Consider the following 23,444-nt stretch of genomic DNA (forward strand, 5'->3'; position numbering starts at 1 on the left):
AGGCCTATGACAGTGTAGACCATACTATATTACTTAACAGACTTGCTCAGTTACATTCTCCAACCTACATTTATGCGTGGATATCTGAATTTCTGAAGGACAGACACTTTTACTGCACATAGGGAACCCTATGTTCTCATTAATATTATCAATCAAGATGAGTGCCTCAAGGATCGGTGCTATCGCCGCTGCTTTTAATATTTTGGTAAGTAGAATCCCCATTCGTCCTGATTTAAGTTTTTGTTTAAGTGGTTAGGGCGCTCGACTACTGATCCGGAGTTCCCGGGTTTGAACCCGACCACGGCGGCTGCGTTTTTATGGAGGAAAAACGCTAAGGCGCCCGTGTGTTGTGCAATGTCAGTGCACGTTAAAGATCCCCAGGTGGTCGAAATTATTCCGGAGCCCTCCACTACGGCACCTCATTCTTCCTTTCTTCTTTCACTCCCTCCCTTATCCCTTCCCTTACGGCGCGGTTCAAGTGTCCAACGATATATGAGGCAGATACTGCGCCATTTCCTTTCCCCAAAAAACAATTATTACTATTCTTATTATTATGCACATTACATAACTTTGTTCGCCTCAGCCAGAGATAGCCATACCCTTTATCAGATTCTGCAGGGATATTTGGATGCTCTTGGAGTATGGTTTCACGGTATTATTTTTATCCCTGAATTTTGACAATGCGGCGTTTTGGTATTTCCGACACGCCTTTGCACATTTAAATAGTCCATCGCTCTAACCAGATTCCAGAAATGGACTACGTTAAATATCCAGGTGTTACTTATCACCGAGCTTTCGATTGGAGTCTTCATATAAAGAACAATGTGTCTAAAGGAGAACGCGCTCTAGGCCGGTTGACAAGAATCGCCAATAAAAAGTTTGGGATGCACCACGACACATTATTGTTACTATACAAAGCCGTTCTAAGACCTATGCTTGAAGTTGGTTGCAATCTGTTCTCCGGTAGTGCAAACTACAAGATTCAATCATTAATCTTACTGGAAAGGCGCACTCTACGTCTCTGAATTGGTCTTCCAAAATCAGTTGCAAACGCCCTGCTTTATCTGGAAGCCCGTATCCTTGATCTATGTTCCCGCTTTCAAATACTCATGGTGCGAACTTTCCTCTGCTCGTTGGACCCGGTGACCTATCTCAGTACTCTCTATTTTTGTGTCTCAGCCTGCCTTATTCCTTTCTCATCATTGGCCACGCTATCAAAATCCACAAAAAATATATTAACACAGAGCCTTTTAACACCGATTGGTGTCGATCTCAGTTATTGCAGTGGGTTGATGATCCGCTGGCAGCAGTGGAATTCCAGTTTGACTACATTTTCCCATCTCATGCCAAACACATGCCCGCAAACGTTTTAAACGGTCTTCTCTCTGATCACATAGAGGAATACCCCTATCATACGATGCTTTCTACCGATCCCTCGGGTCAGCTACCAAAAAGCTGAAATTGGTATTTTTTCGCAGGATTTGGCATGGAGATATCCAGTCCGCATCCCTGATTATATTCCTATATACTTTGCGGAGGTTTTTGCTCTTAGAATGGCCCAGCACAAAATTCTATGTCATGTGTCTCACGTTATTATTCTCGCTGATTGTTTTTCAGTTTTATTCTCCCTTGAAACTTCGCAAAAAGATTTTCTGAGCCGTTTCCTGCGTTTTGTTCCATGCACTTTGAAGGAGGTTCGTTTTGTCTGGGTCCCTGGCCATGCAGGTACTCATTCAAATGAGGTGGCTGATTACTTAGCAAGGTAGGCTCTTGACGGGTCAGTGACACATCCCGTCCCGAATTTCAACCTCCTGTCGATTTCCAGGTTTCAGTGGTTCCAACACATATCAGCTAGGTTACGTGATTCCTTACTAAATACCACTGAGTATCAGCACTTAGCAAATCATTGGACCGTCCGTTCGAGTAAAACCTGGCTGTGTGAGGTATCAATGACGCGGTTGCGGTGCAGGATTCTCAGTTTGAATTTATATCTATGCATGTGTGGGTTGAAACCGACAAACCTATGTGACGCTTGCGGGGAAGTTGAATCTGTAGACCATTTTCTCGTCTACTGTCCACATTTCGCACTTCGGAGAAAGATGTACCCGGAGGTCCCTTTCTCCAGGTTAGGGCTCCCGTTATCTCTGCTAGTTTTATTATCGTTCGGTGCAAGCGCCAAAGGATTTGCATTGGGTTCACTTCGTGGGACTTTCCATGATTACATAATTTTCCTGGATACAAACCCCGTAACATAATAAATTATACACTCAACCACACTTGCATCGCTATCATACTCAAACACTTCATCGCACTCCCAGCTCCCTTCATCGATTAGGCCGTCAAGCCTCTCTTTCAGCCGGTCCAGCTTGTTTAGTTGCTTCGATGCTGAGCTGTTATATGCGTTCGTAAAGTCAGCCAATGTCACAACGCCGTACTGTTCTTTTCTCGGAATCTGAACGGTTACCAAACGGCGGTGGCTTCAGGAGGGAGTAAGAGAGAGCATACGGTACAGTTGCAAGAACGTTGGGAAAGTTGGATGATCGTTTTGGCCACCCGCTTGTTGAATAACACCAAAAAACATTCCAGTGGGTCCTGATTCATTTTTCCGGTCAGGACGTACCTGAAATCGCACTTTGTCAACAGGTAGATTGACAGCTCACGAGCAGATTTGAGCGTCACCCTTAATCCTTCCGAAATTGACCGGCTTAGGAAGAGATCTTGAGAAATTTCTCCTTTTGCAACTTCTTCCTCCCATTCGTCAAGCCGATCAGAGGATCTATTAACAACTTTAAGATAATTTCAGTCGGTAGTCAGGCCTTCTTCTGGAAGGCACCAGTTCGGGACAGGGCGTCCAACAAGTTGTTCATAAAGATTGTGAACTCAACGTTCGACTCGACATTAAACAGCCGAGGCGCTCCTCTAGGAGCTTAAAACAAAATTCATTTTGCTACGGAATTGCTTAAAATTTGGGTTGCCAATTTCACTCTCATTTTAAGCACGTTATAAGGCTTAACATGGTTGCAAGTCAATTTTGGGCACACTCTCAACTCAGTTGCGTTCTTGGTGTCTGCTACAAACAGGGCGTCGTAGCAAGAGCATTTAATGAACTTTCCGCCTTCAACACTTGTTTGTCCTACGGACGATTGCTTATGCACTTGGAGAGATCAGGTGCATCTGCGAAGACATGTACCTTTTGCGATGAATCCACTGGATGCTCAAATGCATTTACAACATGCCCCAGAGCACCGCTGATTCCAAGCTGTCTCCACATTGCTCTGTTAGTGGAGGCGCCATCACAAACAACTCCATCAACAAAAAGGCCTGCTTCATCTAAGTGTACAATGCACTGAAGATGTGGTTGTGCTAGGAGCGTCCCTTTCGTAGGTCTCTTGGAGGCAAACAAAGCCACTGGCTACAAGTATTTTTCCCCGAACGATGCGAAGGCGAAAACCAGCCCGTCATCAGCCGGCTCATTGCTTTGGCTGTTCTCCTCACCAAAGTCAGCAAGCCGGGTATATGTCAATGTTCGTGAGTTCACCGTGATCCACTTTCTAACTTCAGTCTGGTCAGGAATGAAGATCCCTTTTCGTTAGAATGCTGGCTTCGGGGCTACTTTCATTTTAAGGGCCTTAAACTACGCTTCGTCTAAACCACACTTCAGCCAGACTAAGCTGATATACTTCCTGATAGTGCAAACGCATGGCAGGGGTAATATGGCATTGCTGTGCAGGAAAGGGTATGCCGCAGGGCTTCGGATGTTTAGCAAAAGGCACAGCAGCAGCCAGTCGTCAGTGTATCTTGTCTTCTGCTTCGTCGTGCAATTAGCTGCAGCAATGCACTCCTTTACAAGAAGCAACTGTGCTGCAGGTAAATCAACACTTTCTAGCTTCTCTGCGAGCCCTTCCTCTTTCACTTTTGCGAAATCTTGCTAACAGTTTTTCAGCTGCTCAATAAGTAATGTTTCGTGCTCAAATTCGTGCTCTAGACCGCAGTGCAGTGGCTTTTGCATGGCGCAATGCGTTGATTCTTTCAAGTTTGGCAGACGGTACACCTTTCCGCAAAGCAAAAATCCTGATCCGTTGAAGCGGTACCTCGTGCTTTGCCCTTTCCATTTGGCGATCAGCATGCAATTGCAATGTTTTGTGGAGTCCAATGCATGGGCGACATATGCCACCTACAGGTGATAAAAACGGGAATTTGTTATGTCTCCACTTTTTTTCGTTGTCCACATACGCACATTCTGGCAGCCCAGATAGAAAGCTTTTTAAACTTGATCCACAGCAGCAAACGTTCATATTGTCAGAAGTTCTTATCATGCTCTCAAGTTCAGATGTTGTTGAGACAGACGAGTTGATTCCTATTGCTGTGCAGTCAACTGGCCTGTCGAAATTATAGGCTTGGACCGCCATGTCTGAGCTTACGTGCAAAGACTTCTTATTAAATATACAGCAGCTTCCGTCACTGTATGAAATGCGAGCATCAATGACCAGAACGTCACTGATCCCCTCTTCGTCGATCCGATGCACTGACCACGATGACCAGGTAGGCACATGTTCGCTGCCAAGTCGAATACGTCCTCGAATGAAGAGTGGTTCCATCGCCATTTTCCTCTTCTTGGCTTGTGGCAGCGGTTTTCGACACTTCTACACCATGTGATGAGCCCTCAGGTATGCTGGTGTAATTCGGAGGACGCACAGAAGTTGCCACATGTTTCTCTATCCGCTTCACTCTTTTCGGGGACTCTTGATCTTCCTAGTAAGGTAACTCGGTGCTCCTTCGAAAATTGAATGCACATCCTCCTTTCTTAGGCCGGCTCTTCTATTCCCCGACATCAGAACGGGACCACCTATTTCGGAGGACCGCTTTTTTAGAATAAAATGAGGAGCAAAATGTTTCTCACACACACGGTCCATCTGCTTCAGCACGCGATCTTTGTGCGGGATTGCTATTCTCCGTGCCTCCAACCTGGCGTTGTCATTTCGTGGTCCGTCTGCTGCAGCACGCGATCTTTCCGCGGGATTGCTCTTCTCCGTGCCTCCAACTTGGCGTTCTCAATTCGTGGCTTGAAAAGTGATTACTTTTCCGCACTAGACATGTAGCCAGTCTTACAAAAAGGCACGAAGCCCTTGCGCATGTCACGAGTGCATCAGCAATAAACACGACTCGCACAAAAGCGATATCTGGACGGGAAAAGGCGCTTAACAGCCGCTACGCGGCCAATATGAAGCGGGCGCGCGTTCATGGAAGCTCCGTAGCGGGCAGTAAAGTCACTAGAACGGGAACCCGTTCCAGTGACTTTAGCGGGCAGCAGTTTGGTGCGCCTTCTTTTGTACTGCCGGCTAACTACTGCTCTATTTTCTCGGCGCGTAGCGGCGCCTCTTCCTTGCCGCTCGCTCACCTAGCCTACTCTTAAGGCGGAACCGCATGGCGCGTTTTCCGCGAGCGAAAAACGCGACGCGCGGTGGACGCCCGCGTTGCCGTCAACGCGCGAGCACCCGCACGAAAAAAGGGGAGCGGCGCCTTCGCGGCGCGTTTTCCGGGTTGCCAGACAACGTAACTCCCAACGACATGAATTGTCCCTGCTACCGCATATGTAATATGCCCTTAAACTTACACAACACTGCAATAGAAATAATCTTAGTGTAATTACACAACGACATTTTTTTTTCGAAGTATATTTATCAAGCTTAATTTCAAGCAGGAAGAGTGTGTGCGAAACTGCGACTATGTACTTTCTGCATGCCAAGAGGCCGCTGCTTGTTTACAACTCGACATAGAAAATGGAGAGTCGGGCGCTTACTACAGAGCAGAAGAGGCGGTCGCGTATATCCCACAGGACGCGACGCCTCTCCACTTCCGTGATAAGGGCCTCGTTGAAGACTGCTTTCTCCATTTTCGATGAACACGATGCGCGCACGAAACAGTAGCACGTGTTTTTCACGTGCGTGCCGGTTCTGCAGAGCGAAAAAAAAATGCGCCGAAGAGGTTCCGTCGAGATGCGCAGAGAGTAGGGCCATCTAGTGGCAAAACCAAAAACCAAAAATGCCACGTGACCAAATGCCACGTGACTTACTTGAAATCTGATTGGCGGACGCGCTCCGGACGCGCCGCGCGAGGCGTTTTTTTCTACTCCGAGCAGCAGCACGCGGCGGCGCGATTTCGTGCTGGGCACGCGTCAAAACGACGCGCGCGCCCCAGTATCCGCGCGTCAATCGCGCCTGAATCGCGCCATGCGGTTCCGCCTTTACACCGCGAACTATGCCGCCACCCTGTGGCTGCGCCGCCACGCTGTCACGTGGTGCAGAGCAGCTGCCAACGGCGAGGCGCCGTGGCTGATCACGTGGTTCGCCACGTGCTTGGTCACGTGACCAGCCACGTGGTGTCGAGCAGCTGCTGCTGCCGGCGGCGTGGCGCGCCGGCGAAACCGAGCTGCCACAGCTCTGCGCATGCGCCGTGTCAAGTGGGACGAAGGTGATGAAGGAACGCCCGCCGAAATGGAGCGGCGAGACTGACTTTGCAATTCAACTGAGCAAGTTCCGCTCGGGAATCTGGGTAACAATCATGGGATTCCAGCCATCATGACAGGCGTGCGGCGAGAATGTTTTCGTAAAGCTTGCAGATGGTAGGCGCAAAGAAAATGGGACGAAGGGCCGAGAGAGATACTGGAGGCTGACCTGACTTGGGCATTGGAACCACAATAGAATGCTACCAGTCTCCCAGCATGACGCCAATTTTATGATGGCGGATAAAAATAACTCTACCTGATACCGCTTAGCTGTATTTTTTATACCATGTGAGAGGGGGTCAACATGAGGAATGACTGTGAATTTCTTCCTCTTATCCTTGCTGTTTTTCTGGACAGTGTGCGTCTGTGGTCATTTAACTTTTTCAAACAGTTCTCCGGGGATGCGTGCTATCAATTGTTGCCGGTGTCCGCCTCAATCTGGTGACCTGCATTGGCTTCAAAATCTGGTGTTCTTCCTGTGAAAACATTACTTCTTAAGGGTATTTTAGAGACATAATATGGCTACGCAGTTCTTTACTATTTTGGAATGCCCTGAGTTAAAACTAAGGATTTACTTTCTGGACCTTGTGTTGTAACGCCAGCAGACACGAAATTTTTCCAGTTTAATTTGTATGTCTAAAAGTTGAAGAAAATCGCATTTGGCGGTCTCAAATGTGAATTTTAGCCCGAAGCCGCATTCCTTGAAAACATTTAGAATGTTAGTTATCTTGGTGTTGAAAGACGAATGTTCAGCAAATATTAAGCAGTCGTCAACAAATTTAAATGTCTTATATGGTGAACCCCAACCAATGCCAGTTCCCGGGATCTATCCACACAAAGCTCAGAAAGTTTGTTTTTTGGATCGGGGATACATTTGAACCAATACAAACTCCTGCTTTTTGTGCGAGCAGGTGCCCTACCCAGCCAACGAATGCGGAACACAGATAAAATGCAGTAGTTCTAGAAAACTGTCTGTAGAAATCCTACACTTGCCTATGAAGGCGTGCTCATCGTTGTCTTCTGTGATTCAATTGCGTACACACCGCAGAACACGTCTTGAGGCAGAGAATAGTATAAGTCCTCCAAGTCCAGGCTGAAGACTTTGCATGTCGTCAGGTTCGTGTCCTGAAGAAATTCGCCAAGGGCTAGCGAGTTTGCTATGACCAGAGGATCATTTGTGTGTAAACTTGACAAGTGTTTCTACAAGTACTTGAAGACATTCAGTTGTCATGCATTTTTCGGAGACAATGGCTCGAAAAGGTTCTTATTCCTTATGAGCCTTGGCTGCAAACAAAATTACAAGGTGAAGATCGCTGGCCCGGCTCACTTGTACACGAAACTTTTCCAAAGTTAGTTTGGATAGAAGAGCAAATGCTTGCTCCTTTACCGCGGTCTCTCTGACGGATACTGCTCTGAAATTCTTCTCGACATCTTCTCTTGGCTTTGCTTTGAACGTAGGTCCAGAGAACATTGTGAAGTAACCCTCTTCTCGGATAATGCAACTCTTAGCTTGCATGAAGACATCCACTCAGAAACGACACTCACTGGACTGCGCTCCTTCGTTCCTTCCTTGTGACGCTGAGGAACGGACACATACTCGTTGATGCCCCTCTTCTTGTCTTCCTCCGGTACTAACTTAGCGACAGACCTGGAAACAGCAATCTTATCTGCTGCGCTAAGGTACGGCTCGTGGGCATATTTCGGTCTTGGTTGAAGAACTTTCCTTATCTCTTCTGGTAACTCTTGGCTACCGAAGAATTGCACGTCGACGCGTGTGGTTTCTGACGCCTTCTTCTTCGTCGGAAGTCTTGGTCTTACCGTGTTCCAGATGAATTCCGTTATAGTCGACAGTCCTGTTCCATTCCCGGAAAAGGCGACCACTGTTTGCAGAAGGGTTGAAATGCGGGCCAGTTGGTAAATTGTAATTTGAAAAAAATCAGTCACAAAAGACAAAGGACAAGAGAAGGAGAGTTCACGCCATAACGACTGTATTATCAACTGAGATTTATTAGAAATAACATAGTCCCAGCAAGGCCAGCAGAGTATGCGCAACAGCAGCACCACAAATCACAGCGCATAGGACACACCAGATATCACGTCCACCATGACCGGCCTTAAAAATTGAGTTTTTTCTCTACTAAGCGCACCGAGGTTATGCTAATGCAATCATGGCCTGACAGACTGATATGGGACGCTTCCAAGATTTCTCGCTCTTGTTTTCTCTTGCCTCTACCAAGGATCGTGACATTGCTGAAAAGTGGAAAACACCCGCATTCATTGCAATGGCGAGGCAAGTTGGCACCGTCATCGGATCCCAGGGAGGAGTGGTGCTCACGCAGCCGGTCATTAATACACCGGCCGGTTAGGCCTCTGTATACTCTCTGGCATGTGAGGGGGAACTTGTACACGACCTGCGCGACACACGCTGTAAAACGATTCTCGTGCTGCGCTGTGCAAACGTGATTCCTTTCCCTGCCTCGAGAAATGCGCGAGCACAGACCCGAAAGCTTGCAGAGAGCAGAAAACACCACACTCATTCCCTGCTTGGACGCAACTTTTTTGATGCTGTGGCTCAGTTTGTGCACGTACGGCATGACCTCGAGTTTCTTGCGTTCAGTTGCCCCCACGTCAGCCCGCTTCGTACATTCTTTCTTAAGCTTCTGAAGCAGCGATTCAGCCACTGCTTTCAAAAGGGGCTTTCAAAAGCACCGTGGCTTCCAAACGTTGGAATTGATTGCCAAGGCTATTTTTGATAGCGTGGTGTTATCCACTGTTCAGCAATGTAACGATTCTTGGTAGAGGCAAGGGAAAACAAGAGCGAGAAATCTTGGAAGCGTACCATATCAGTCTGTCAGGCCATGATTGCATTAGCATAACCTCGGTGCGCTTAGTAGAGAAAAAACTCAATATTTAAGGCCGGTCACGGTGGATGAGATATCTGGTGTCTCCTATGCGCTGTAATTTGTGATGCTGCTGTTGCGCATGCTCTGCTGGCCTTGCTGGGACTATGTATATCTAATAAATCTCAGTTGATAGTCCAGTTGTTGTGGCGTGAGCACTCCTTCTCTGGTCCTTTGTCTTTTATGACTGTTTTTTTCAAGTTCCCACTGTTTGGCTGCCAACCGACTCGTTCACACTAAAGTCGAAGGCAATCTCTGAAGTGTGGGGCCTGTCGCCACCATTAGGAATTCATAATGCGACACATTATACTTGAGTGTCCGACAGATTGACGAAGGAAGCCGCAGGCTGCTTGCAATTCCGGATGGAAGCTTCCTAACTTGATGCACCAGGACGCAACTCTACCGTTACACGCACATCGCAATTAGCTGAGCCAGGTTGGCCGGATCAATACAGAAACCTTTAGGACGAGAACTAGAGCCCAATGTATAAGAAATGTGTTGTACAAGACCGAGTTTGGCGAGTTGGCAACGATCCATTGCAAAAAACGGCGCGAAAAAACAGACTGAAGAAACGACCCCCCCCCCCCCCCCCCCCCCCCCCCAAACACAGGACGAGCGCTGACTCTCAAATAAATTTAGTCGCCATGCTACACACTTTATGCGCATGAGCGGCTGAAATCACGTCGTATGTCCTTAAAGACACTTCTCGGCCATGCTGACGTCAGGTGTAATCTATATCAAGATGCGTCCTTAAAGACACACCTCGATTAGAATACATCTGACGTCGCCGTGGCCGAGCTTCTGGGTGCCACAGAGCGCTTTAAAATTCACTCCGCTTCAGGTTTGGTTTGGTTTGGTTTATGGGGGTTTAACGTCCCAAAGCGACTCCGGCTATGAGAGACGCCGTAGTGAAAGGCTCCGGAAATTTCGACCACCTGGAGTTCTTTAACGTGCACTGACATCGCACAGTACACGGGCCCTCTAGAATTTTGCCTCCATCGAAATTCGACCGCCGCGGACGGGATCGAACCCGCGTGTTTTGGGCCAGCAGCCGAGCGCCGTAATCAGGTGACAGCGTGCTTATCCACATCATGTTTCCGTGAGCAGTATTCTCAGATATTCATATAGTTTCGAATTCGTTCAGGATTGGTTGACACACGGCAAAATTGTGATCAATATTATGCCTCTATTAATAACGTCAGTGAAGGTGAGTCCTCTAAACTACAGAAAAAAAAATCAATTTACGACAGCAATTGCAAAAACAACTCCTAATAAAGCGTAGGTCTCCCATTTTCGCAATGACACAGTTTAAAATCCGGTTTAAAATATTAAATTTAGCACTAAAGGAAGTCTAGTGTGTATGTATATTTATAGTCAATGCTTTATGCGTGCGGGCACTCTGTCGCAATAAAAAAATATTAAATGAAGCAATCCCGATTAGTTAAGCTGTAGCTGTCTGCGCAAAGTTTTCCAGGTTTTGTGCAGACTTGAGGAACCTGAAGCTTTGTGACATGCAACATATCCACCCAAAAAGGTGACACGCCGGTCTTGAGATGCCAACTTGGTGGTCTGAGGCGTAGGCCCATGGGTCTTAAAGCGACTGTTTCTCCTAAGCTTCCCGAAAAATTCACGAAAATGCAGTAGTCGCTGCCACCGGTGGCTTTGAACCTTGATATCGGTTGCTCAAAAAAAAAAAAAGAGTGGTGCTCAGTTTATTCGTTTCACAGTTCGCACTCCACCTGGCCTTCGTGACAGTCTAACCTAGGCTAGTCGCAACTGCATACTTAAGAGTCCCGAGAGAGAGCGTTCCAACTCACATTGAGGGCGTAAAAATTCCAGCATTCTTGACTGATCACGAGGTGTTTGTAAGGTCGCTTTGGATAACGCACGACGTGCCCGCCAGTGGAAAAGAATCTGAGATTTCTCGAACGGATTCGAAACCGGCCGCGAGCGCGTCCCAGCTCACGGTCCAGGTCCTCCTTTCCCCGCGACCTTGGCGAAGCGGGGCGCGCGGACAGGCGGCTCGAAGGGGTTAGAGCCCTCTCTTAAAGACAGGGGGGGGGGGGGGGGGGGGGGAGACGCAGCTTAGTGCGCACTGCGGCGCCTACTCTCCTTTCACAGCGTCGTCGCCCGCTTCTAGAGATTTCGGGCGTGGTTATAAAAGAGCGTGTTAAACGTCGTCAGGCAATTTTTGGTCAGGCTTCGCTCATGGAAGCATACAGGCCCCGGATTTCAGAAAGCCGTAAAGTGCGAGCAGTGAGCTCGAGTGGAGCTTACTACGTCAGCTTTGGTAGCTTGAAGCTATTTTCTTCTGCATATGTTGGTTTCTGTATTGTTGTTGAGGTATTATTATCAAGTCCAGTTGCTGTGCTCCTCCGTGTGTCAGTGTCTGTCCTTAGCCTGGCTGTCTGCTACCCGCCCTAAGCCATACCAATGTGTACTTCGAGCAAGCGAGGTGGAGGAGAACACATGAGCCTTACTATTGATGTACATGCATAAACGATCAAGTGCCGACTGCTGGGCTCATGTGTTTTTGAACAACCATTTGAGCCAACTGCGCACCGGAACATGTGTATTGATTGCACAGCGCTCCGAGTATAGCGCAAATGACATAGGTGGTGATTTTATTTTATTGGCACCGAAGACGCGAAGGTTGAGTTTTACGTACCATGATCCCTCAGCTCTGACTGTGCGCAGCCTACTCACTGGAGTCACAGATTTTTCACAAGCCCTCAAGCAATCCATAACGCAGGTATTTTGTTCTTTTTCGTAGCTGACAATAGCTAATTCGAGCCAGCACGCTCTAGTACTTCTTGCCCGATAACTGTACCCCATTTTCCCAAAATGGTGCAGCTTCAGAGGATAGCGGCACTATTTGAGGACACTAAGCTGCAACTGACCACGCGGCATGCCCCCTTTACTACATTGCCTGGTGTACCTCACCCGCTTCAACTGCAAGGGCAGTGAAATGTCGGCCATGGGGGACCACCTATTCTGGACTGTCGACTGATCCTTTGGGCAGCCCATGCCGCTTTACTTCCTTCGGCGAAGTATTAAGGCTGCTGAGGACTGTGTGCATCGTGTTCGGGGCTACATACTTGCCAGTCTAAAGTCTGAGTGAGTGGCGTTGTACGCTAGGTTACAGACTTCAACTACAACCAAACGCTCAGATCGCGGACCACGGTTGCGTCGGAGAATCGTCGTCTTCAGTCATGCAGCATTGTACTACGATGGACGCTTCGACTGGCTCGGAGCCACTTTAATGAGTTGATATGTTTGTATTTATTCTTACTTTCCGAAACATTCCAACCTGAGTTGGCATTTGGGATAAATTTTGCTGCTAATCTTTATAAATCTGTGTTAATTGGAGAATGTCATTCAGCTTACACTGCAGGTGAAGCGTTCCATGAGATCCGTACTTGAAGCACTGTTTATGCTATCTATGAAGAATAAACACTTTAAGTGCGTGATCACTAATCCATTGAGTATCAACTCCGAACAACATCGTCCGTTCTCGCTTTGTCTCTTCGCAGCTGGCCTAGTGCGAGCGCTGCGCTCGTAGTAAGAAGACTTCTCATATTGCATCTAAAGATACGGTTCCCCGACAAAAGTAACGTTCATTTCTTAAAGAAGTGAGTTATGTTCGTGTATTCCTTCAAAGCAGACCCTATCGTGGCGCATTCCAAACTTCTCAACAAGGTCATGCTCTTCTCTCTGAGACCCCTCGATCCATGGCCACATACCAGCTGCTTTAGGGACGCGATAAAACTAATTACGGTTTAACTCCTCACGGCAACTGATTGCAGGAACAATGTCTTCGTCAAAGTAAGGCACCTAAGCAGCACAGGTCATCGGCCCAATATTACAACAGGATGGTCCCATCCTGGTCCTTTGTAGGGCCAGGTTTGCCAATACAGTTCCATTGTTGGGCGAATTACTTGTGCTGCTTGGGCAATGCCATGTTGGCGTCCGCAACAACATAGTCATCCCAGGTGGCATCCAGCCAGCTGTTCATCAACGGCGCGTTTCCACAAATTCCATGCTAGTGATCACATTGGTTTTTCACTGCGGAAGTGGTCGTTCCTAGACTCACGCAGCGACGAAAGTGGCGAATCGCGCGTGCGCACCGAACGCATGGGCTGCACTGCCTGCTCTACGAGCTGCTTCCACACGGTAACACCACAAAAGTTGGGGATCCGACCCGGCAAGCAACACAAGCTACGTGAATGGCAGGGCCAGCAAGCCATTTAACTGCTCAGATCTCTGCCGCTAGTTGATCGAGCGCAGGAGCTTCATTTTCGACGTTTCGCCTGACTCGTGACCACCACGCTAATTCGTGCCCTCTCCTGTAGACGTTTTTCCAGTCGGCATACACGCAAGCAACGATCTACTTTATAAGCCTTCGGCACGTGCCTGGCCGGTCGTTACCTACAATTTTGCTTTTTATTGCTTTTTTGTGTAGCCCCTATCTTTCCTGGCCACCACGTCATGGGGTTGAAAGACGATCTCCGGAATCTGCGCTTGTAGGAAGCGCGAGTTTTTCGCCTGCGGGGAACGAGTTCACGGCGCCTCCTCGTACGCTATAACCGTGTGGAGTGGCCACAGTTGTTCGCTATGTCTGATGCGCTTTGCCATTGCTGTCATAATACATATTTGGACGGCCCCACCGCCTTCGTTCGTTATAAGCAAGCTTTCGATATATCTGCAGCCTGTCATAGGCGAGCTTCACTGTATTAGTGGACACAATGACTAAAGCAGATATGGACTGTTTGGAAATCAAAAAGTAAAAGTACAAGACAGGCGTTACGTTATTTTCGTGTGTTTCGGTCAGTTCTCGAGCAGCACAATTCGCAGCGGTCCTCGGTCTTTATAGTAACAATGAAGACAATTGAAATTCGGCTTGAAACCGGTGAGGAAGATATCTAAATATCCATTCCTTTGGCGATGCAGTATTGCGAATCGTCTAGAAAATGTCAGTTTGCTCTCCATTGGGCTGAAGAACTACCGAACTCCGCGTTGTCAGTGAATGCCACTTCGAGGAAGAGCGCATCTACCAGGACTACACAGTTGTCTTATGTCTTCCGCAAGACCAAATCATTTTCTGCACAGCAGGCTATATGGAGCAAACGTTCTGGGTTGACTTATAGTGAAAGAAAACTACTGCCGACAAATAAACGCCAACAGTAAAGAAGACACGTACACAAGACAAGTTTTTTTTTCGTTTCGTTTTGGTGCCGGCCGAAGCTCCCGTTCACCTTTGACCATGGTCACAGCAAGCCTGCGTGTACATGAGAGACCTCCTATTCCCACCTGATGCTTTGTACAGCATCGCGATTCGTTGGCAAAAGACACCATCACTTGCTCGTTCACTGCGAGGAGGCATGGCCGAGCCTGGATGACTTCACCGAGCTCTTTCCCGCTGCTCAAGCGTTCGCCTTAATGAGATCTGATTTGAGCAGCATATAAGGCCAGCTCAAAAACCACTCCATCAAGCTTCAATCTATTGAAAACATTCATTTCATTTATGGCCAAGGCCCCTCTACTGCCTCCCCTTCTCCCCCCCCCCCCCCCCCCCACACACACACAAAAAAAAAAATCAGCGCGCGGAAGCGAGAGAAAAAGAGCATGTCGTTCAAATGTCAACTTTAAAACATGGACGTTTCCTTATGTCACTTTGAATGCCGGAAAACACTCCCGTCTCTGTGATTTACTCCACTTCGCTTATTGATAGATTCGCTTTAAATATGGCATCATGTTTTGAAGTATAAGCTCATTTCCTATCAATTGATCACTCCCGATTCGCAAGATACCTCTTCAGCGAGTAAACGCGATATGCATGCATTCTGTTTAAATACATGGCATACGGTTACATGATAGTGCAGGCATATAGGGAAGAAAACTAGAAACAATTGCCGTAATGGCATTTCGCGGAAAAAGAAGATACTGTAGCGGGTGAGCTGAACGAGACAAATAATACAAAGTCAGCATCGCTGCCACTGTAATACATATACGTATCTCTCTGTCTCTCTTTTTTCTCATTTGGGCAGTTTATTCGCAATGAATTAATGCGTACTCGAAAATAACTAAGGTAAATCGGATTCATACAGGCACGACAAAGGCAGCAGGAAGCGGGCGCGGGCCGTTTTTTCGATGGTATCGCACGTGTCGTGCCATGATCGAAAAAAAAAGACGTTTGCTCCATTGCATTTGGCTCACCTACTCAGACTAGACACCATATTCTAAGAAAAATTGACTTAGTACACTGCCCTCTTCAATGGATCTTTATATACCCTTGTCTTCTCGAAGCCCAAGCTGAACTATCCCAGTGAATTTCTTGAACTTACCACTCGATATACTCAATTCTCTAGCCAGTTTTCAGTTTTCTACCTGTCCTGTCATTGCATGCCTTCACATGCAATGGCATTACACGACTTCGCATTGCATGATTTGCCATGAGGTTATACATCATTTCGTCATCTTACTTAAAGCTCAACTGCCTTTAAATCGTATTTCTTCTCTGTACCCGTAGTTTCCTTTCCCTCAATTGCTTCGTAATATTTGCTTTTCCATTGGTTGCTGGACTGTTCTCAGCCTTAAGTGAGTTGTTAGTCTCTGCAATAGAACCTCATAGAGGAGTACTAGTAAGATGCGTCAAATTTTTAGTTCACTTACTCACGTACAGGTTGATAATGCTTTGGGAATGGGAACTTTGGGAAAAGCAAAAAAAAACTGGAATGCTGCATGGGTTGACCGACACGTGCGCCGAGCCATCAACAGGCGTATGGTACAGCACATCACATAGTATAAGTAGCGGCGGTGCCATGACAAACTTGTCACAGCGCATCTGAGTGCCGAGAGCAAAGGTCCTTTGTAAAAGAGAAGACACAAGACTGTCATCATTTCATCCTTTTAAAGTGTGGCAAAAAAATTTAACATGCAGAGCACCATCGATGTTGTCGCTTAACGCCAGAAACTGATTGAGCAAACAAAGCAACCATAGTATTTTAAGGCGGCTGCTAATGTGTGCAAAAGGAGCTTTTGCTGCTTTTCTCATTATCTAATGGACTTTGCAGCCAGACCACCGTCTTCAGGAATATAAGTGAGCTCCTACTCATATAGCTGCAAAGTGCCTGCTGTTCCAAATATTATTGGTTCTTAAAATTCCACTGCATGGTCAGAGGATTGTTGCATGCTATTGCATGCCCTAAGCTACGTGAAGGCAACTTCTTTACATAACTCACAGTAGAAGAATGCACTGAAAAGTACTGAGGAGAAGCTTCTTCGTCATGTTCTCACTTGATCTTGTAGAATGCTTGCTGTGAAATGCGCCTTTTCTGTAACGCATAACTTTTGAGCAATGTTTGCAACTTTATCGCAGTGAAATTGCGGCTGCAAAAGGAGGTTTCTTTCGTACCGATTAAGACGAAAATATTTTTATATATTCACTGAAAAAATATTTGGGCTCTAGAAAATTTTGCTTCGTTCAATATAGCTTGAAGCTTGTAATTTTGCGAAATTGCGAAAGCGAAATTTTCCACATGTTATATACATTTTTCCCTAGTAAACTACAGCGGTCTTCTTGCACAACTTTTTACCGTCCGCTGCAAATGTTTACAGCCCACCATACCATTCATTCGAACCATGCGGACTGTAAGCTTTTGCAACAGACGGTACATTCCGTTGTGTCGACACATTTGCACTCACACATAAGCATTTCATGGAAACAAAAAATTATCATGGAACCTCGCTTGCGGTCCTTACCTGAGCGCTCCCTATAGTATGCTGAGTACAACATCCTCTTTCCTATAAGCCGCCGCTGTGGCTCGGCGGCTATAGTGTTCGGGCCGCTGACCCGAAGCACGCGGGTTCGACCCCTGCCGCGGCGGTTTGCATTTCGATTGAGGCGAACTGCTAGAGGGCGCGTGTACTGTGCAATGTGAGTGGACGCTAAAGAACCCCAGGCGGGCGAAATTATCCGTAGCCCTCTAATACGGCGTCCCTCATAGCCTTAGTCGTTTTGGATGTTAACGCCCATGAAGCCAAAACAAACCGCATTTTTAATCATACGCATATTCAGTAAGCGTCGATTTATATTCTTTAAATCACCCGCTCAAGATTTGCAGCACTATTGAAACCCACTAACCAAACTAAATATTTCAGCCTCCTCGTTTGGCTATCGGATTGGTGCAGCATGGACGCCGCTCACCGACCGTCTGACCTTGGTGACAGCGTGAGGTCGCAGTCGCTTGATATCCAGAGCTTGTGGTCGCTTATGCACACTCTCCTATAAAAGACCTAGAGCTGTCCGTGTCCTGTCCGTGGTACGCCTGAACAGCGATATTCTGCACATTGTGAGAAGGAGAGAAATAAACGTAAAGCGAAACCAAGTACGCCGCGAGCAGTGTTTCCATCACTACAGAGGGCTATCACTGCAAAAGAAATGAGCTGCAGAGCTGAGCTCCAAAGACAGACATCCGCTGCTTCATACACTCAGACTGAAGTAAATGGGATTAGAAGTAGACAGCGGTGTTTCTTGCTTTTTGTGTGAATGCCGTATATTGCGGCTTGTGCACTTCTAAGTCGCTCTATGCGCTCTCATTTTCCCTCTGAGTTATCCGCATATAAAGATGAACATGCAATTGCTATGTTGTAGTTATCACTCTTGCTCTCCAAGCGGTATTGCACACGATATTGCATGTATGCAATAATCTCAGTTAATGTTTCTCTCCCGTAATCTTTCGTGAGCTTTCCTGAGCAGACTGGTCACGAAAATTGAAGCAGAACACAAAAAAGACAGCCCACAAAAGAAGCATCGGAATGTGTAATCTTTCTTTGTTACATTTTTTGCTCAGCCCTCATGTTATGCTGCCCTCCTGCGCGGCATCGCTTTACAGCGCGGAGGAACTCCGAAGGCTGGCGGTGCGCGGGCTACAAAAAAATGTAGAAAGTGATGAACCTCCTCATATCGGAAGTGATTCCCACGTTCACAAGGTTTCCGGGGTGTAAAAAAGGTTGCAAGCTAGTATAGGTTGGGTGGTGCTCTCAGCCCAGCTCCCTGCCACATGCTCACTGGTCTTCAAACGATGCTACAAAAAACTCCAGCACTCTGGACGTACACTACCCCCACTAAACCCTACCCTTTTCCAAGCACAGGTACACACCCACCTGGCCATCCCCATGACCATTGTCATCATCCAAGCTCGTCTGCACCACCACTACTACCAATTTGAACGCACTCTCTCTCCCCCTCCCCCTTCTGGAGTCCCAAATGGCCCGTTTCATACGAAAATATGGAGCCCATCCTTTTCTTCCGTTCCGCAAATCTACAACGCCCTTTTACCCCAGCGCCCGTCTTCTACACTGGCCGGTACTGTTTACTTTGACGTACCTCGCCGACCAGCTCACCATGGCCCTACTGGCGGCAGAGTAGCGATCCGTAGGCAAAATCGCACTGGCGAGTCGCAGAGGTCGCGCGACAGGTTTAAACCGATTCGATACGCTCCCTCAACGCGTTCCGAATGCTCCGGAAGTCGTAATTGATTTACCTAATTTGTCAGCGCGACGGCTCCGACTCGCCGGTGTGAATCCACCTTTAGTTCGACCTTCAATAGTATTTTCCCTCTCGCTCCCTCTCTTCGTGGCCTTTGGTTAGCCATCGTCGACCCTCAAGGAAACATCTGGATGTGCACAGGGGAAGCGCTCCCTGCAACTGCTGCACAAATGCATTCCCTGTGTTTGTTCATGAAAGCCCTTGCATTTTATTGAGGTTTCCTTCTGTCTCCACTCCTTCCTATTCCATATAGTCCTTTTCTTCAACGTTCAAGCGAATAACGTGGAAAACGCAACCCCCTACCTGCACGGACATTAATGCCATGTGCACTTCCAAGACATGGGTGGTCGTATTGAGGTGATGTAAAGGAAAGGGGACGCCTTCACCTCCCCCAAGCCAGAAATTTTACACTGGATAACCACGCTGAACCCCATTTCTCGACCAAAAAAGTCTGACAACTCTGACTTTCTGTCTCCGAGGAAAGTCCGACCGGCCCTTCGAAGAGTGACCCATAAATACGCCCCGTGGTCTGTGCTAATTACCTCCGCAGTAAATAATAATCGAGATAATTACCTTTTTATTTAGCACACACTTATGATTAGGAAAAAGGGGAGTCCGTAGCGCAGATGGAACGATCTCATAGTAGTTTTTAAAACGAAGAAAAACTCGTTCTCTAAAGGCTTAGAGCGCGATGAAATATGTGTTTCGCTCCACACAAAACCTAAACACGACGCATGAGATGCGCAGGCAGGTCAGTGCGAACAGAATGGTCCGCTGTTGAGGTGTTGCCACGCGTATGGCACCCAATTCAAAGCGTACGCGCTATTGTATCTTTCTTTTTGCTTTCTTTTGCTTCGTCCTTAAGCGCAGGTAGACGGTATCATCGCCAACTACGAGGCCGTCGTTTCTGTGAGTGGCAAAGCAAAGGAAGCGCATGGCGCGGTAGAATAGCGCGTACGGTTTAAATTGGGCGCCGCCGTAAGCATAGCAACATGCCCCTACACTCAAAACACGAATAAGCCTATACGGGACTAAAACAGGAGTAAGCTCTCCTTTAGCACACTCCCTTTTCGAGGCACGGTATGCTGTCCAAGTCCTTTGGTAAATTTCCATCCCTAAAGATACATTGTACTGACGGTTGACAACAAAAACAATTCCCTCTTCAAAACATGCGATTGTTTTAGAAGTTAGTATATTTTAACCGAGGTTTCAACCTGCTTTATTTGCCGACCTCAAGATCTCCAGTGCCACTTTTAAGAGCCTCTTTCCATTGCTAAGCGCATCCATTTACTATGATTTGTGTTGTAAATAAGCCTGCATTTCCATGAGTAAGCATTCCTTTTTTTTTTATTAGTGATCGAAATCTGCCCCAGCACATGGGCGGCATACCATGCCCCTAAAAGGGAGTGTGCTAGGGGACCGCATACTCGCTTTCTACTCCCACATAGGCTTATTAGTGTTAAGAGAGTAGTGGACGTTGTGTTTGCAGTGAAGTTCCTGCACATCTCATTCACAATGTTTCGGCTTTGTCTAAGAAAAAAAGCACCACAATTGCTGGCTGGCGCTGTAATGTTTAGAGAACGACTTTTTCTTGTCACTAAAAACTAACATAACATCGTTTTCTCCGCGGCTACACACCATTCACCTTACCACAATGCTGTGCAAATTGAATGGTCTGTTCATTAGTACAATTATTTCATGAGGTAAATTATTAGTGCGATTCTTATTATTACTGACACACGCCCCGCGAATGACAGTTTGCTCCTGAATAGACTTTCGTTTCCGACCCCTACCTTTAGGCATTTGTTACCGTGTTCACTGCAGCACTCGACATGTCAATTTTGGCACTTATTGAAAGCATCTTCGTTTGCGTGAACGCCACTTTAAGAGCTTTTGTTTTGATCATCTCCGAATCGCCGCCGCGGTGGGTCAGCCATTACGGGGCTCGGCAGCTCACCCGAAAAACGCGGGTTTATCCCGGCCGCCGCGGTCGCATTTCGATGGGTGCAAAATGCTAGAGGCCCGTGTACTGTGCAATTTCAGTGCACGTTGAAGGAACCCATGTGGTCGAAATTTCCGAGTCCCTTCTCTATGGCGTCCTTCATAAGCTGAGTCCCTTCAGCAGGTTAAACCTCATAAGATCAAACCAAACCATTTCCGAATGAATGAAGCCATGTGTGTTTTAGATGGAAGAACGTAATGTAAATAATATTTCATGAAATAATTTGCGAATACTGAACATTTGATTTCAGGCCCTGAAATGAAGCAGCAATAATCAATATGATATCCGAGAGTCAAGAAAATTTCATCTGCTCTACATATCTGTACTGAATTGCGTCGAATATTCGACTCAGCACAGAGAACAGTTGTTTATCATGCACGCGAAGTCTAGGTCCGTTTCGTGGCGCGCAGTAAAGACAAGCCGACATTCCAGAGGGATGATTCAAACGCATTGCTCACTGCTTCCAAACACTGGATCAGAGTAAAATATTCCTGTACCATTACAATCCGGCCGAAACATCCCAATGCATTTTAGCTGTGCAAATAAACTGGCACGAATCCGGTCGTTCTTATTGCTGGAATGTGAGTTTGTCACATGCGGATGCTTGTGTTGCCATCATATTCAGCGTAAGAGCCCAAACTTTAGAATATGTCTGCTGCAAGGAAACGGTGAAGTGCTGTGTTTTATTTTCTATTGATTATTGTTTTACTCCAGTCATTTGCCTATTAGTAATAAAATGTCTTTTTTACTCGGCCTTTAATCGAAACTGATTACTTTGCACCATCCTCGGTCCTTCTCTCCTTTCCGTAATTCCTCCTTTCTCTTCGCTCTGGTATTTGCACTGATCGTCTGGCCCTTGCCAGAGCAGCAAATTTTGTGAAATTTCAGATAAAAGGTTTTGGATCACAATTTTTGGCTTCGGTTTCATTTCAATGGATTGCCTTTATTTTGTTTATGTAGATTTGTGTTCACGAAGCTCATTATTTTTTAATCTTGTTGTTTCAAGGTCACTGTAACTGGTTAATTTGCCACCAGGAGTATTTTTCAGTCATACCGAAGAAAAGAAGGTGATCGCGAGAGCGCTGGCGCCACGCGCTGCATTCCGTACGTGGCACACTCGGCAGCAGCAGCCCCACCAGGCGCCCGGGCTCTGACCGTTGACTGACCGAGTGAGGGCAAGAGCAGTGTGGCTTCACAGGCACTTCTTGCGGGCCAGCACATTCGGGTTCGTGCAAAACAGCGAGCGCCATGCCCAAGCGCACCGCCCACACGATCGGATTCAGCAACGTCGCGCTGGGCGACGAAGTGCCGAACGCTTTGCACAGCGGACCCACGACGGGATCAGCCGACTCTGACTTGGAAGCCTTTTGGGGTGGCCGGGGCATCATGATGTCCCAGAGGTACCCCCAGTCCCGTCGTCGAAGCATCCGTGACTTCATCCATCGCAAGCCTTCGCAGCCCGTGGCCCGGGAGGCAACCCGTGGCCAGGGTGACGTCCCCGTCGCTGCCGGAGCATCTTCATCCGCGGCGCGGAACCAGCGAGGGCTTCCAACAGGAGACGAGGTATGAAACAGGTCGTGGCTACAGTCGACGGTTCTGGGTTAGGCGTAGGTTAGGCAATTGCTGCTTCTGTTGGCTACGTTGTCGGTGCTTGTATGGACAAGAAGCCGGCTCAAGAGGCATTACGAACGTGTTAGAACTAACAAGTGCGCTATGAACCACACCAGGTTCGAGAAGACTTGTCTTCATGCACTTCCGCTGCTGTGTGCAAGTAATGCAGAAAAGCCTCTTTTTCTAACCACAACGAATTCACGGTTACACAGCCTGCGGTAATGTGCAAAATGCGGCGGGCTCCCCGCCCATCCCAAAATCTCTTACGTAACGTCATGTGCGATTAATCAAAATATCGTATCCAGAGCTGCGTAGCGCAAGTTTCGCAGAATGTCTGCGCACAAAATTTTCCAACGATTTATTCAGATGTACTGTGGGGCACAAAAGAGGACGCGTCATCGGGAACCGAAGCTGATAGATTTGTGATCAGCCGCTGGCTGAATACCACACATGTGTAGATGAAAGTCTGACTCACGTGCTGTGATGTGTACTAATGACAGCAGGTGATAGCTAAAAATATGGGTGCTATTGGCCAAAGTGGTCTGTAGCGCGTCCTAGAGAATTTTCTCCCCCACATACACTTCGAATTTCTCTGTAGTACGCTTCTCATTTGTCTGGGCCTTGTCAATTTCGTCGCGAAAGCGTGCGAAGACAGTTTTCTCTCGATGAACGGGATTTCCGAGAAGGAGTCGTAATAACCGATTGGTCCAAGCAAAAAGGGCATCTCGTAGCTCATGTAGTGTATCTGTAGAGCTAATGGTAGTTTATTCGTATGCCTGTTTGCCAAAGTGCGTCCGCTATAGGAAGTGGCAGCAGCGTGCAGATGGCAGCCGTTTCAGCCTAATTTTTACCAGCACTCACAGAAAGCAACGTTCG

This window comes from Amblyomma americanum, chromosome 1, assembly GCF_052857255.1.
Source record: "Amblyomma americanum isolate KBUSLIRL-KWMA chromosome 1, ASM5285725v1, whole genome shotgun sequence".
Classification (NCBI taxonomy): Eukaryota; Metazoa; Arthropoda; class Arachnida; order Ixodida; family Ixodidae; genus Amblyomma; species Amblyomma americanum.